This window comes from Somniosus microcephalus, chromosome 6 (assembly GCF_052327205.1).
Source record: "Somniosus microcephalus isolate GS21.2 chromosome 6, FLI_Smic_1.0, whole genome shotgun sequence".
Lineage (NCBI taxonomy): Eukaryota > Metazoa > Chordata > Chondrichthyes > Squaliformes > Somniosidae > Somniosus > Somniosus microcephalus.
The window spans coordinates 42,588,302-42,602,564 of NC_140992.1; the positions used below are offsets into that span (position 1 = coordinate 42,588,302).

Sequence of the window (14,263 nt, forward strand, 5' to 3'; positions counted from 1 at the left end):
ATGTTCACCAATGACTCACAAGCCGCCAGAGAGATTGATCACGACCTGCTAGATTCGTTCAGTATGGACTATCGTTAAAGGAGTTTCCTTATGGGACTTTTTAAGAATGTTGTTAAGAAATTAAGGTTCAAATTAATGTTCATCTTAAGAGGGGAGGGATATAGTAACCTGGGATGTAATGTTTAAGTATCCACCAGATGGAGCCAAATAGTAAGGATTCATATTCACCAGTATTTAAGGTAATGTCCTGGTACACCAGTTATTAAGGTAATGTGGCATTATGGGTATGACTCAGAGGGATCCTCCATCTTGCATCGGGCAGTTAGAAATACTGTGTTTTGCTTGCAGCCTGTAAGAGTTGTTCTCTGCTACACCGTGTAATAAACAGTTGGGTTTTCTGCCTAATAACTCGCTTATCTCAGTTTTGGACCTTACCACTCGGATATCACAAGAGCACAGAATACTAGGGAGAAGGAGAGAACTGGAGGTGGTCCCTGATATGCCTATCAATTAGTCCAATAAAAGGCGACGAGTTAAGAACGTAACTGAAGGTTTTTATTGGCTAAATAACAGAGCCCACCCTCGTGGGTGATCCAATCCAACAGGGAGGAATACTAGCCAGTCAGCTACCTTTATACCTGGGCAGGTAATGGGCGGAGTCGGAGGTGGTCAGCCCAGGTATAACAGTGCGACAAGAGGCGACCTCGTGTAGTGATGTGACAGTGAGAACAGTGAGAACAATATACAGTGATAACTATAACAGTGGTTTACCACATTCACCCCTTGTTTAGATTAGAGTCCGGCGGGGTGAAGTGTATTACCAGCTCTGGTATGTCAGTCTGTCCGGAGGCTTCGTTAGCCTCTCCGATCGTCGCAGCGGCGGTGTTACATTATCCGGTGTTAAAGCTGGTGTCTGCGTAGTCGGCAAAGGCTCGTGGGGTTCCGGCATGCCGTCTACCTCGGCTGGACTCGGGGGGTTGGGAGGGGGGGGTGAGGGTGCGAGGTCTCGTAAGGAGACAGTGTCCTCCCGTCCGTCTGGGTAAGCCACATAGGCGTACTGGGGGTTGGCGTGCAGGAGGTTCACCTTCTCGACCAGGGGGTCCGTTTTATGGGCCCTCACGTGCTTTCGCAGCAAGACGGGTCCCGGAGAGGTCAGCCAGGTTGGTAGGGTGGTTCCCGTAGTCGACTTCCTGGGGAAGACAAACATTCGAGCATGGGGGGTGGTGTTAATGGCAGTGCAAAGTAGTGACCGGATGGAGTGCAGCGCAATCGGGAGGACCTCTTGCCAGCGGGAGGTTGGGAGGCCCTTAGACTTTAAGGCTAAGAGGGTGGCCTTCCATACCGTCGCGTTCTCTCTTTCCACCTGGCCGTTCCCTCGGGGGTTGTAGCTGGTGGTCCTGCTTGCTGCAATACCCCTCTCCAATAGGAACTGACGGAGTTCCTCGCTCATGAAGGAGGCGCCCCGGTCACTATGTATATAGTTCGGGAACCCGAACAAGGCGAAGAGATTTAGCCAATAAAATTGATATGCCTATCAATTAGTCCAATAAAAGGCGACGAGTTAAGAACGTAACTGAAGGTTTTTATTGGCTAAATAACAGAGCCCACCCTCGTGGGTGATCCGATCCAACAGGGAGGAATACTAGCCAGTCAGCTACCTTTATACCTGGGCAGGTAATGGGCGGAGTCGGAGGTGGTCAGCCCAGGTATAACAGTGCGACAAGAGGCGACCTCGTGTAGTGATGTGACAGTGAGAACAGTGAGAACAATATACAGTGATAACTATAACAGTGGTTTACCACAGTCCCCCACAGATTTCCCAACTCAGAAGTGCAGAGGAGGATGCGCTGGAGGTAAGTGGAGTTTTGATGTTCCTGGCCATCAGAGATGGAGAGACACGGGCCTCCCAGATATCAGCAACCCACATGGCATATGGCACTCAGTGATGTTGACTTGATTTCAACAGCAAGTGAAATATGATCATCTTCAGAATGATAAATGGCAACATTCTTACCTCACCAGGACTAATTCATGTTTTTTTATCTCCTACAGGCCCTTCACGCGAGCAGCAGCAGTCGGTGGAGGTCATGGACGATGATTCCTCAGAGGAGCTGAGTCCTTCTGAAGCTGCACCATCACAGGACTCATGCAGACCATGCACCAGCTCAGGTACTCGCACTTCGGTGGGACCAGTTAGACAGATAGTTGGGTTGTCATCTGGTGACTCACACTTCACAAGTGAGCAAAAGCAGATGGTAGTGGCAGGTACAGCAGTGGAGAGTCCAAGTCGGAAGGCACAGCCCCCTCCAAACTCTGCTCAGATTGAAACAGATTCTGTACCCTGGGGGCCGTCGAGGAAAAGGAGAATCATTGAGCAGCAGTAGAGAATGTTTGCGATGCACTGCCAGGCCTTCCAAGCACAATGACCACGATTGCAGAGAGAATGGAGGAGTCTACCTCAAGCATGAGTGGGTTGATGTCACAGGGTATTGCAATGATGTGTTCTTCCATGTATAGAGTGGCCAGCTTCGTGAAACATCAAACGCAGCAATCAAATGAGTCCATGCCGCCTTGACCACAGCCGTGCACACTCTGGATGACAACATGTCTGCTGCCTTACGGTGCCGCACTGATCTGCACCAAAGTGCTCTCCAGCATAGCGGTAGCAGTGAAATGTGGCTGGGCCACGAGAGCGATGATGGCGAAGTCGGACATGGAAGTGGGAACTCCACTCAAAGTGCTTTCACTTCTCACCCATTCCACCCTCCCGCCGACCCCAGTCTTTGCCCAACAAGCTGCCTCATCTCCCGATGGCTGAGTCCGCCCCTGCACAGGTGCAGGTGGAGCAAACTTCGGTGGAGCCCTCACAGGCTCCAAAACCCAGAGGACATTGGCCAAGGGCATCTCAGCAGTCAGAACAGGGATCTGAGCAGCCTACCTCTACCTCTGAAACCACAGGGTTTGCACCATGTAGGAGCGGAAAAAAAAGGAAGAGGAAAGCTTTGTAGTTGCACAAAGGTATGCACAAGGGTGTTTGAGAAATGTGATGTTGTGAAGTTTGTTGTTTAGTTTAATCACGTAAATTTTATTCTTTTGCACCACTTTCCCGTCTTGCCCATTCTTGGTTACTGGGTGGCAAGTCGCCTTTTAACTTGTTTGATGATGAATGGGAAGGCATGAATTGATGGGGATCAATGGGTGAATGTGCAAGGGGTTGGTGGTTGTCTGCAGGACTCTTTTATGTCGGTGGCATTGGGAGGGTGGGGGGAAGAGTAGCTGTTGCATGTGCTTCTGACGTCGGTCCACTGGTACAACCTAAGTGAACCTTGCATTAATAAGGACATGCCTGCCAGCAATATGTACAGCTGTTGGTGCATTGCCCTCATCACCTTCCTCCTCCTCATCTTCCTCCTCCGCCTCCTCGGAACCATCCAAGGAGGATCTGAGCTCTTCGCCTTATTCCTCCTGCAAGTTCAAAAACCTTGCTGCTGCACAATGTTGTGCAGAGCGCAGCACACCACAACTATTCTGGACACCCTGGCTGGTGCGTGCTGAAGATCTGTCTAGGTACCTGAACTGCATCTTCAGCATGCCGATGGCTTGTTAGATCACACATTTGGTGGTCATATGGCATTCATTGTAGCGCTGTTGGGCTTCATTGGTCGGGTTTCTGATGGGTGTCATCAGCCAAGTTTGAAATGGGTATCCCTTGTCTCCTAGCCGCCACCCCTTAAGCTTGCAGATCCGAAGATGACAGAGCTTGGACTGCTGCAGGACGAAAGCATCATGCAGCTCCCTGGGAATCTTGCGCACACCTGCATAAATATCTTTTTGTGGTTGCACACCAGCTGCTCATTGATGGAGTGGAAGCCCTTGCGGTTCACAAATACTGCTGGTTGATCTGGGGGTGCCCGGATTGCCACGTATGTGCAGTCAATGATGCCCTGAACCTGTGGGAAGCCAGCCAGAGACACAAATCCGAGCGCCCACTCATTCTGACTGGCGTTATCGCAGGCGAAGTTTACATAATTGACAGCCTCGGCAAAGAACCCATTAGTCACCTGTCTTATGTATTTCTGGCCCGCTGACTGGGAAATCCTGGATATGTCTCTGGCAGCACCCTTGAAGGATCCAGAAACTAAAATGTTGAGAGCGTTGGTAACTTGACAACCACTGGTAACATGTAGCCACCAGGTCCAGCAGGCAGCAAGTCTTCTTCCAGTAGACTGAAGTTGTCTATCACCACCTGACGGGGCAACCTGAGCCTCCTGCAACACTGCTGTTCGGACATGTCAAGGAAACTCTGCCTGTGCACCCTGGGTCAGAGGTAGTGCCTTTTGTGTGCTGCTCCCCTCTCTGCTGCTCCCCTCGCTCCTGCTCCGCTCCGCACACTGCTGCTCCGCTCTCTGCTGCTCTGCTCTCTGCTGCTCCACTCCGCTCTCTGCTGCTCTGCTCGCTGCTGCTGCCCTCAGGTGTCCCGCGCAGCCGGCTCCCTGGCTTTTAAATAGGAAAAACCGCGCATGCGCGGTAGTTTGAATGGGCTGCAGCCCATTAAAGGGGCCGCACACCCAAAAGAAATTAAAGGGAACATTGGTACTGAGTATTTATTGAGTATTGATTCAGCTCCCTCAATTGCCATTGTGTTCTCACCTTGCTTTCACCGGCGAGTTTCAGGAAGCCTGGGAAACCCGTGGATGCGCCGCGAATTTTGAAAGTGAGTTGAAGTATCGCTCCAATTGAGTGATTAGCATATTGTAATAGTCAAGCCGCCTCTCCCAAGGGGGTTCTGCGCAAGAAGCCTAACGTGCTCAATTTAAACACGGATGTTGGCAGGTTGGATTCGGCTTCCTGACGCACTCACAATTTTCCCACTTTTCAAACCCCGCCTCCCCCCACACGCACCCAAACCCACGCGCTCCTTCAGGTTAAAAGTCCTCCCAATGAGTCAGCAGAAAAAGACAGGTGAGAAAGAGTTTCAGAGAAAAGGGGGTTAATTCTAACTTTTGGTGATAGCGTAAAATGGACGATATCTTGATGTCCCTATGCATTGAAGTCAATGGAAAGTAAGATTGGCATGGTGTATGGTGGGTGGCTAACTTGATATTGAACATTTTACACTATCATCAAATGTTAGAATCACCCCCAAGGAGTTAGAATAAATAAATTCGGTGGAAAAAAGCCAAAATAATATAACTAGAAGAGAAAATTAAGAAGAATTCTAGAATGGGGGAAAAGGGCAACTGATCAAGATTTCCTTCGTGTGTTGTATATAAGGAATTCTGATAAGTCAATCTAATTACTTATAGTCATTATTTACAACAGGATGGCTTGCTAGGTCACTTCAGAGGACATTAAGAGTCAAGCATGTAGTGTGGGACTGGAGCCACATATAGAATGTGTAGAACACGTTTCAAAGTATAATACTGAACATGCATGATAACTGCTTTAGGAAAACCAACAAGTTCAAACTAAACAAAAGTGACTCTAAATGTATTAACAAACAAATTAAAAGTGAGATGAAAAGAAAAAAACAAATCCTCTGGGAGAAAGGAGAAGAGGCTCACGGGGATTCATCCAAAAAAATGTCTGAACACATTAAAAGGGTGATCATAGGGGCAAAGAGAGACTTGGAAAAACGCATAACATAGCTAAACAGAATAGTAAAAAGATCAGTCCTACAAGAGGGCTCAGAAAAAAGGTAAAAGTCGTAAAAGATGCAAAATTATGGCTCAAATCTGAGGATGAGCACAAAGGAGGGGGAAAGATTGGTTTTTGCCACTTTTGGGGCAGTAACTTCGCCAGGGCTCTACTTCTAGCTCCCCGAAAAAGTTAGCAGCCCACACCTGAAATTGAATGGGAGCGCCCCAAGAAGGAGGCGGGGTGCTACTGGAAGTGCTGCCCCTCTCTCTCGGGGCACTCTAGTTCAATATCACGGAGCTATGTGCCGCAGCGCCATGCGCACCGGCACATCGCGCTGCGGTACTGCAGGCCTTCCTCCACTTATTAAAGGGGAGAGGCCTCACGCAGCGCGAACCGGGGCCCTGCTGGGCAACCAGGGAGCGGGGTGCCAGCAAAACAGCCCGGCACGCAAGAGGAGTGCCAGGCTGATGGATTGTGGGCGACACCCCACAGGAGGGGGGCAGAGGGGGCAGGTGCTGGCAGGCGGCCCACAAAAAAATTGGCCACCCGGCACATCCCCTTTAAATATCGCCGCCCCAGCCGCAAGTACGCCCCCCTGGCAGAGATAGCGTCCAGCGGTATGTCAGGGGGTGCAACCCAAGTTTGCAGCCGGGTCATGAGCGGGGCGCTGTGCACGGCGATGATGTCATCGCCAGAGGCATAGTGCCGCAGGGCGCTACCGGCTACCGCCGCCGCTAACCTCCTGCTGAATTTCGCAGGAGGTGTTAGCGGCGCCGTGCCCGGGCGCTAGTTGCTTTGCACCCCTTTAGCACCCCATTTGGAGGCGCAAAGCAACCAAATTTTGCCCCCATTCTAAACGACTATTTCCTCCAAATGTTCACAAGGGAATACATAAGTAATATGCTCTCTCCAAAGTTATCCCAAGTAAAACCAATGACGTTGTTATAAACATGATGGAAGTCCTAGATAGGACTCAATTACTGTAAGGGAGTTCATTGACACTGGGGAGGTTCCAGTAGATTGTAAAATGGTGAGAGATTGGGAAATGTTGGTGTTCAGAGAGGCCTGGGTGTCCTTTTACATGAATCATTGAAAGTTAACATGCAGGTACAGCAAACAATTAGGAAAGCAAATGGTATGTTGGTCTGTATTACAAGAGGATTTGAGTATAAGAGTAAAGGCATCTTACTGCAATTATATAGGGCCCTGGTGAGACCACACCTGGAGTATTGTGTACAGTTTTGGTCTCCTTATCTAAGGAAGGATATACTTGCCATAGAGGAAGTACAATGAAGGTTCACCAGACTGGTTCCTGGGATGGGAGGATTGTCCTATGAGGACAGATTGAGTAGACTAGGTCAATATTCTCTAGAGTTTAGAAGAATGAGAGGTGATCTCATTGAAACATACAAAATTCTTACAGGGCTTCACAGGGTAGATGCAAGGATATTTCCCTTGGCTGGGGAATCTAGAACCAGGGGTCACAGTCTCAGAATAAGGGGTCGGCCATTTAGGACTGAGATGAGGAGAAATTTCTTCAATCAGAGGGTGGTGAATCTTTGGAATTCTCCACCCCAGAGGGCTGTGGAGGCTCAGTCTTTGAGTATATTCAAGACAGAGATCAATAGATTTTTGAATATTAAGGGAATCAAGAGCTATGGGAATAGTGCAGGAAAGGGGAGATGAGGTAGAAGATCAGCCATGATCTTATTGAATGGCGGAGCAGGTTCAAGGAGCCGAATGGCCTACTCCTACTCCTATTTCTTATGTTCTTATGTAAACAGAGTATTGTGACGCTATGTTCAAAAAGGATAACAAAACAGACAGAGACAATTACAGACCTATTAGACATACTGGACAATATAAAATAAAATAATCCATTATTAAGAGTAAGCTTAAGGGTCATCTAAATAATAACAATCTAGTAAACAGCAGTCAACATGGATTCAGTAGGGAAAGATCTGTCTCACTAACCTTCTCGGCCTCTTTGAGGAAGTGACAATCCACGTGGACTGCGGATAGCCCTATGACATGGTGTACCTTGACATCCAAAAGGTTTTGATAAAGTTTCACACAAAAGACTATTAATTAAATTCAAAGCTACGGGGCTTCAAGGTAAACAGCTGGAAGGGAGTACTCATTAAAGGAGTAATATCAGAGTGGTGGAAGTACTGTTGAGACCACTCCTGCTTTTAATTTACATAAATGACCTGGATTCAGAAACTTAATCCAAAGTGGTCAAATTTGCAGATGGTACCAAACTAGGAGGGGCTCAGTGACAACAGAATAAGTTGAACAAAATATGTAAGTGGGCAGTGCAATAACAGATCAAATTCATTGCAGACAAGTGTAAAGCCGACACAATAGAAAAAATAGATGAGATCTGTACTTCATAAATGTTGCTAAAATATCTGAGAATGAAGTTAAAAGAAACCTAGGAGTCTAAGTAGACTTGGCACTAAACATATTCAAACAATGCAGAGTAGCAATCAACAAAGTCAATGGCCCAGAAATTCGGGTCTCCACGGGTGAGTACCCGTAAGCCCAATGGAAGTGCCGGTTTCGTGCATGCACTGCGCATGCGCTGGAAACCGGAACTTCTGTTCCCCTGAAAGAAGGGGTTGACAGGTGGAACGCGTGCGCAGGAGAGGCAGGCAGGTCTAAGAGCGTTAAAAAAACAAGCCTGAAGGCTTTGTGTCTTAATGCGAGGAGCATTTGTAATAAGGTGGATGAATTGGCTGCGCAAATAGAGGTAAACGAATATGATTTGGTTGGGATTACGGAAACGTGGCTCAAGGACGGCCAAGACTGGGAACTCAACATCCAGGGGTATTCGATATTCAGGAAAGATAGGCAAAAAGGAAAGGGAGGAGGGGTAGCATTACTGGTTAAAGAAGGGATTAACACAATTGTAATGAAGGATATTAGCTCTGATGAGGTAGAATCTGTATGGGTAGAATTGAGAAATACTAAGGGGAAAAAAACATTAGTGGGAGTGGTATATAGACCTCCAATCAGTAAGGCAGAGGTTGGAGATGGCATTAAAAGGGAAATTAAAGAAGCGTGCAATAAGGGCACAGCAGTCATCATGGGTGACTTTAATCTACATATAGATTGGGCTAACCAAATTAGTAACAATACTGTGGAGGAGGAATTCCTGGAGTGTTTACGGGATGGTTTCCTGGACCAATATGTCGAGGAACCAACCAGAGATCAGGCCATCTTAGACTGGGTTTTATGTAATGAGAAAGGATTAATTAGCAATCTTGTTGTACGAGGCCCCTTGGGTCGGAGCGATCATAATATGATCGAATTCTTCATTAAGATGGAGAATGAAGTAGTTGACTCAGAAACTAGGGTCCTCAATTTAAATAAAGGAAATTACGATGGTCTGAGGAGCGAGTTGGGTAGGATTGATTGGGGAATGGCACTCAAAGGGTTGACAGTGGATAGGCAATGGCAAACATTCAAAGACTGAATGGATGAACTACAGAAGTTGTTCATCCCAGTTTGGCATAAAAATAAAACAAAAAAGGTGGCTCAACCGTGGCTAACAAGGGAAATTAGGGATAGCATAAGATCCAAGGAGAGGACATGTAAATTGGCCAGAAAAAGCAATAATCCTGAGGATTGGGAGCAGTTTAGGATTCAACAAAGGAGGACAAAGGGATTAATTAAGAAAGGGAAAATAGAATATGAGAGTAAGCTTGCGGGGAACATAAAAACTGACTGTAAAAGCTTTTATAGATATGTAAAGAGGAAAAGATTGGTGAAGTCAAGCGTAGGTCCCTTGCAGTCAGAATCGGGGGAATTTATAATGGGGAGCAAAGAAATGGCAGACCAACTAAATACATATTTTGGTTCTGTCTTCACAAAGGAGGACATAAATAACCTTCCAGAAATACCGCGGAACATAGGGTCTGATGAAAGGGTGGAACTGAAAGATATCAGTATTTGTAGAGAAATGGTGTTAGGAAAATTGATGGGACTGAAGGCCGATAAATCCCCAGGGCCTGATAATCTACATCCCAGGGTACTTAAGGAAGTGGCCCTAGAAATATTAGATGCATTGCTGGCCATCTTCCAGAACTCAATAGACTCTGGAACAGTACCCATGGATTGGAGGGTAGCTAATGTTACCCCACTATTCAAAAAAGGTGGCAGAGAAAAAGCGAGGAATTATAGACCGGTAAGCCTGACATCGGTAGTGGGGAAAATGCTAGAGTCCATTATAAAAGATGTAATCGCAGAGCACTTGGAAAGCAGTGACAGGATCGGACAAAGTCTACATGGATTTACAAAAGGTAAATCATGCTTGACTAATCTACTGGAATTTTTTGAGGATGTAACTGGTAAAATAGATAAGGGAGAACCAGTGGATGTGGTGTATTTGGACTTTCAGAAGGCTTTCGATAAGGTCCCGCATAAGAGGTTAGCGTGCAAAATTAAGGCACATGGGATTGGGGGCAAGGTATTGACTTGGATAGAGAACTGGTTGGCGGACAGAAAGCAAAGAGTTGGAATAAACGGGTCATTTTCCGAGTGGCAGGCAGTGACTAGTGGGGTACCGCAAGGATCGGTCCTAGGACCCCAGCTGTTCACAATATATATTAATGATCTGGACGAGGGAATTGGATGTGATATCTCCAAATTTGCAGACGACACAAAGCTGGGTGGGAGGGTATGCTGTGAGGAGGATGTCATGAAACTCCAGTACGATTTGGACAGGTTGGGTGATTGGGCAGAAACATGGCAAATGCACTATAATGTGGATAAATGTGAGGTTATCCACTTTGGTGGCAAAAACAGGAAGGCAGATTATTATTTGAATGGCAATAGATTGGGAGAAGGGGAAGTGCAAAGAGACCTAGGTGTTCTTGTGCACCAGTCGCTGAAGGTAAGCATGCAGGTGCAGCAGGCGGTTAAGAAGGCAAATGGTATGTTGGCCTTCGTAGCAAGAGGGTTCGAGTACAAGAACAAGGATGTCTTGCTGCAGTTGTACAGGGCCTTGGTGAGACCGCACCTTGAGTATTGTGTGCAGTTTTGGTCACCTTACCTGAGGAAGCACGTTCTTGCCATGGAGGGAGTGCAGCGAAGATTCACCAGGCTGATACCTGGGATGGCAGGAATGACGTACGAGGAGAGATTGTGTCAATTGGGCTTATACTCACTGGAGTTTAGAAGATTGAGAGGGGATCTCATCGAAACCTATAAAATTCTGTCAGGTCTGGACAGACTAGATGCAGAAAGGATGTTTCTGATGGCTGTGGAGTCCAGAACCAGGGGTCATAGTCTAAGGATAAGGGGTAAGCCATTTAGGACTGAAATGAGGAGGAATTTCTTCACCCAGAGAGTGGTGAACCTGTGGAATTCTCTGCCACAGAGGGCGGTGGAGGCCAGTTCATTAAATATATTCAAGAAAGAGTTGGATATATTTCTTGAGGCTAAAGGGATCAAGGGATATGGGGAGAAGGCAGGGACAGGGTACTGAATTTGGATGATCAGCCATGATCTCATTGAATGGCGGAGCAGGCTCGAAGGGCCGAATGGCCTACTCCGGCTCCTATCTTCTATGTTTCTATGTTTCTATCGAACTTACATTTTTTTTGCAGGTTTTCCCGGGAGGGTAAGTCTCCAGGAGTTACACTTTTAAAAAGCACTTACAAGGTAAGTGGTGAATTAATTAAAATTAAAACATTTTTTCCACAGGTTTATTATTTTTAAATACTTTAAAGAAAGGTAAGTTTATTTTTAGCCCCGTTAGAAAATGTAATTAATTTTTTCAAAAATTTAAATTATTGTTTAAAATAGTTATTTCATGTCATTTATAGTTATTTTAAAAATGTGATTTTTAAAAAATTTATTTGAAGATTTAGTGATGTTTTTGGGCTAATAGTATTTATAGGTTTGACAGCTCTTCCTGTCAAACTTATGAATGAAGCATTCCCTGCTACCATTGGCTCTCCATGGTCCACATGATCCCAGGGGACGCATCGAACTAACTGCGCCCCTGGGATACGCAAGCACTGCGTGCCGGCAGTTGGAGGAGGCCCAGGATCGGAATCCCACGCGTGCCCACAGCTCAATGACCGGCGCGGTCAGTAAGTGCAGTTCAGGGGCTTCCACCCACGGGAAGCCCCCGACCCAAATTTCTGGGCCATTAGAATGCTAAACTGCATAGTCAAAATAGTAGAATATAACTTAGAGGAGGTAGTGATCAAACTTTATAGTGCTCTGCTCAGAATGCACCTTGAATATTGTATCCAGTTCTGGTTGCCAAGCAACAGGTGAAACATTGAAGCCATGCAAGGAAGAGCCATGAGGCTGATTCCCAGTGGCCGGGGTCTGAGTTAAGAGGAAACATTGGAGAAACTTGGGCTATTCACCCAAGAAAGGAGGCCTCTGTGAGATAAATTTATAAAAGTATTTAGGATTGTCAAGGATATAAAATAGTTAACGCAGAATATTACTTTAAATTCAACCGTGGATGTAGAACTTGGAGACGGGTTCAAACTAAGTAATTTTAAGACAGATATTTGGAAATTCATCTTCAGTCAAAGAGTGATCCAAGTCTGAAATAGACTTCCAGATAGAGTAATGGAAGTAAAACCCTTGGAATCATTGAAGAAAGAATTGGATGCAACAGTAGGGGTCTGTTAGAATTTCTCTGGCTAGATAAATTAAACTAGGCCAAGTGGCCTTCGTCATCTGTAATTTACCTTGTGATCTTGTGAAAAGCAAACACAGTAAAGCAAAGCAGAATTCACCAGAAGATTAAAAATAAGACAAGGGGGTGGATTGATTGCTCTACACAATGCATCCTGTAAGCAGATTAAAGAGGTCAAGTTTGGAATTATTTACCTGATGATAAATTCTCTGTCCAGGCACAAATTTGAGATTTGGGCAGAAGTTTAGATTTTTGTCAACTTTTTCCATTTTATGTCATCCCATAGAATTTTTTTACAATAGGGCTGATTTTATGAATGTGCACTACTACTAGCTGACTGGGCATATCAGAAATCATGGGCACACTGTCCATGCAGCATGCTCATCATTTCCCAATATGAACAACAGGCAGATGAGACTCCTTGCCAATATTGCACATTTGTAACATCAGTTGAGATAATAATTTACAGCAGATCCATATTACTTTAGATGCAACACAATGATCCATCATAATTTCAGCATTTCCATACATATTTAATTAATGGGTGCATGCTTTAAATATCACACTGTATGCAAAGTTGAAAAATACCTTTTCTCCAAAATATGCCATAACATTTAGAAATCAGCTATCCTGATAGGTCAGTGGGCAAAGACAAGGTGCAGACCAAAAGGTTCGAGGTTTGCTGCCCAATCTGTGTTGAGTTTGGATGCTGCAAATAGTACTCATTGGCTCCTAATTTCTGTTTATTGACAAATGCTGGAAAGTGTTAAGTTTTTGTTTTGAAGCCCCCATAATGAATGGCCTACTACCAATCATTACTTACGCTCATATACAAAGAACGGCTATTTAGTCAAGTTACCACGAGGTGACTTGTGTCCATGGGACTGTACCCTAGTGGATGTTGATGCCTTCAGAAGAGAAGAGGAGAAAGCAGAGAAACTTGCAAAAACATTCAGAAAGCAATGCATTCTACAACTGTGTTTTTCCATTCCAATGTGCAAGTATGCCAACAACTCTGATATATAGAAAGAAAGAACTTGCCTCTATATAATACCGTCCACATACTCAGCATATCCCAAAGCTTCACAGCTAATTAATTACTTTTGAATCTAGTCACAATTGATATGTGGCAGATAGGGCCTTGGTTTAACATCATAAATTTGGTGAGACCCCATGCCACTGGCAGGGCTTTAACTCTGCAAGTGTGGGTTGAAAAATCTCGGGCACACTGCCTGCGATTCTCCGACCCATGACCAGAGAGCACAAGGTCCTGCAAAATTTGTATTAACATCTTACCTGAAAAGCCAGCACACACGACAACACGGAATTCCCTCAGTATTACTCTGAAGTGTGGCCCTGAAATTAAGCAGGAATTCTCCCAATCTCCTGGCATAACTGCAGCTGGAGACCAGCAGTACCTCCAGATCTATAGCATAAAAGGCCATTTACGCTATTTCTCTGTGGATCTCCTGCCAACATTACAATGAAAGACTAGGAGAACCCCAGGCAGAATTTCAGGGCATATGTTTTCAAGTTCTAGAGTGAATTTACAAACTTCTGACTCAAAGGCAAGAGTACCATCAACTGAGCCATTTCCCAGTTTTATAATAGAAGCCATATTGTTATTGTACATGACTTGGCCGAGGTGGGACTCTAATGCAACTTGTACTGGAAATATGACTATACATCTACCATGATCAAGAAATAAAGAAAAGTAGGCAATCTGAGGCTTTTATTGATAAAATAGAACAAAATATGACTTCATACTGATTAAATGTCCCATTCAGCACATTACTTTTAATCAAAGCAAATATATTAATAGAAACAATACTCATGTACGCATAAATTGTGTACCAAAATAATATGAACAGCAATACATAAAAATATATGAAAAATGAACTGTTCCTTCCAAAGACTATGGACAATCTATCCTTTCATTGACTCTACACATTTAAT

At 45.2% G+C, this 14,263-nt stretch overlaps 1 long non-coding RNA gene across 2 annotated transcripts in view; it reads left to right on the forward strand.

Moving 5' to 3' along the window:
• Nucleotides 1-235: 235 nt before the first annotated feature.
• The window catches only part of LOC147115644 (uncharacterized), a 38,003-nt gene continuing 23,975 nt past the window's right edge, over nt 236-14,263 (forward strand). The window contains exons 1-3 of one of the 2 annotated variants that reach the window (XR_015078656.1): nt 236-487; nt 2,053-2,169; nt 11,253-11,307. This is a non-coding gene — a long non-coding RNA (uncharacterized LOC147115644). The remainder of the gene's footprint in view (nt 488-2,052; nt 2,170-11,252; nt 11,308-14,263) is intronic. The other variant, XR_015078655.1, reaches the window with a different exon arrangement.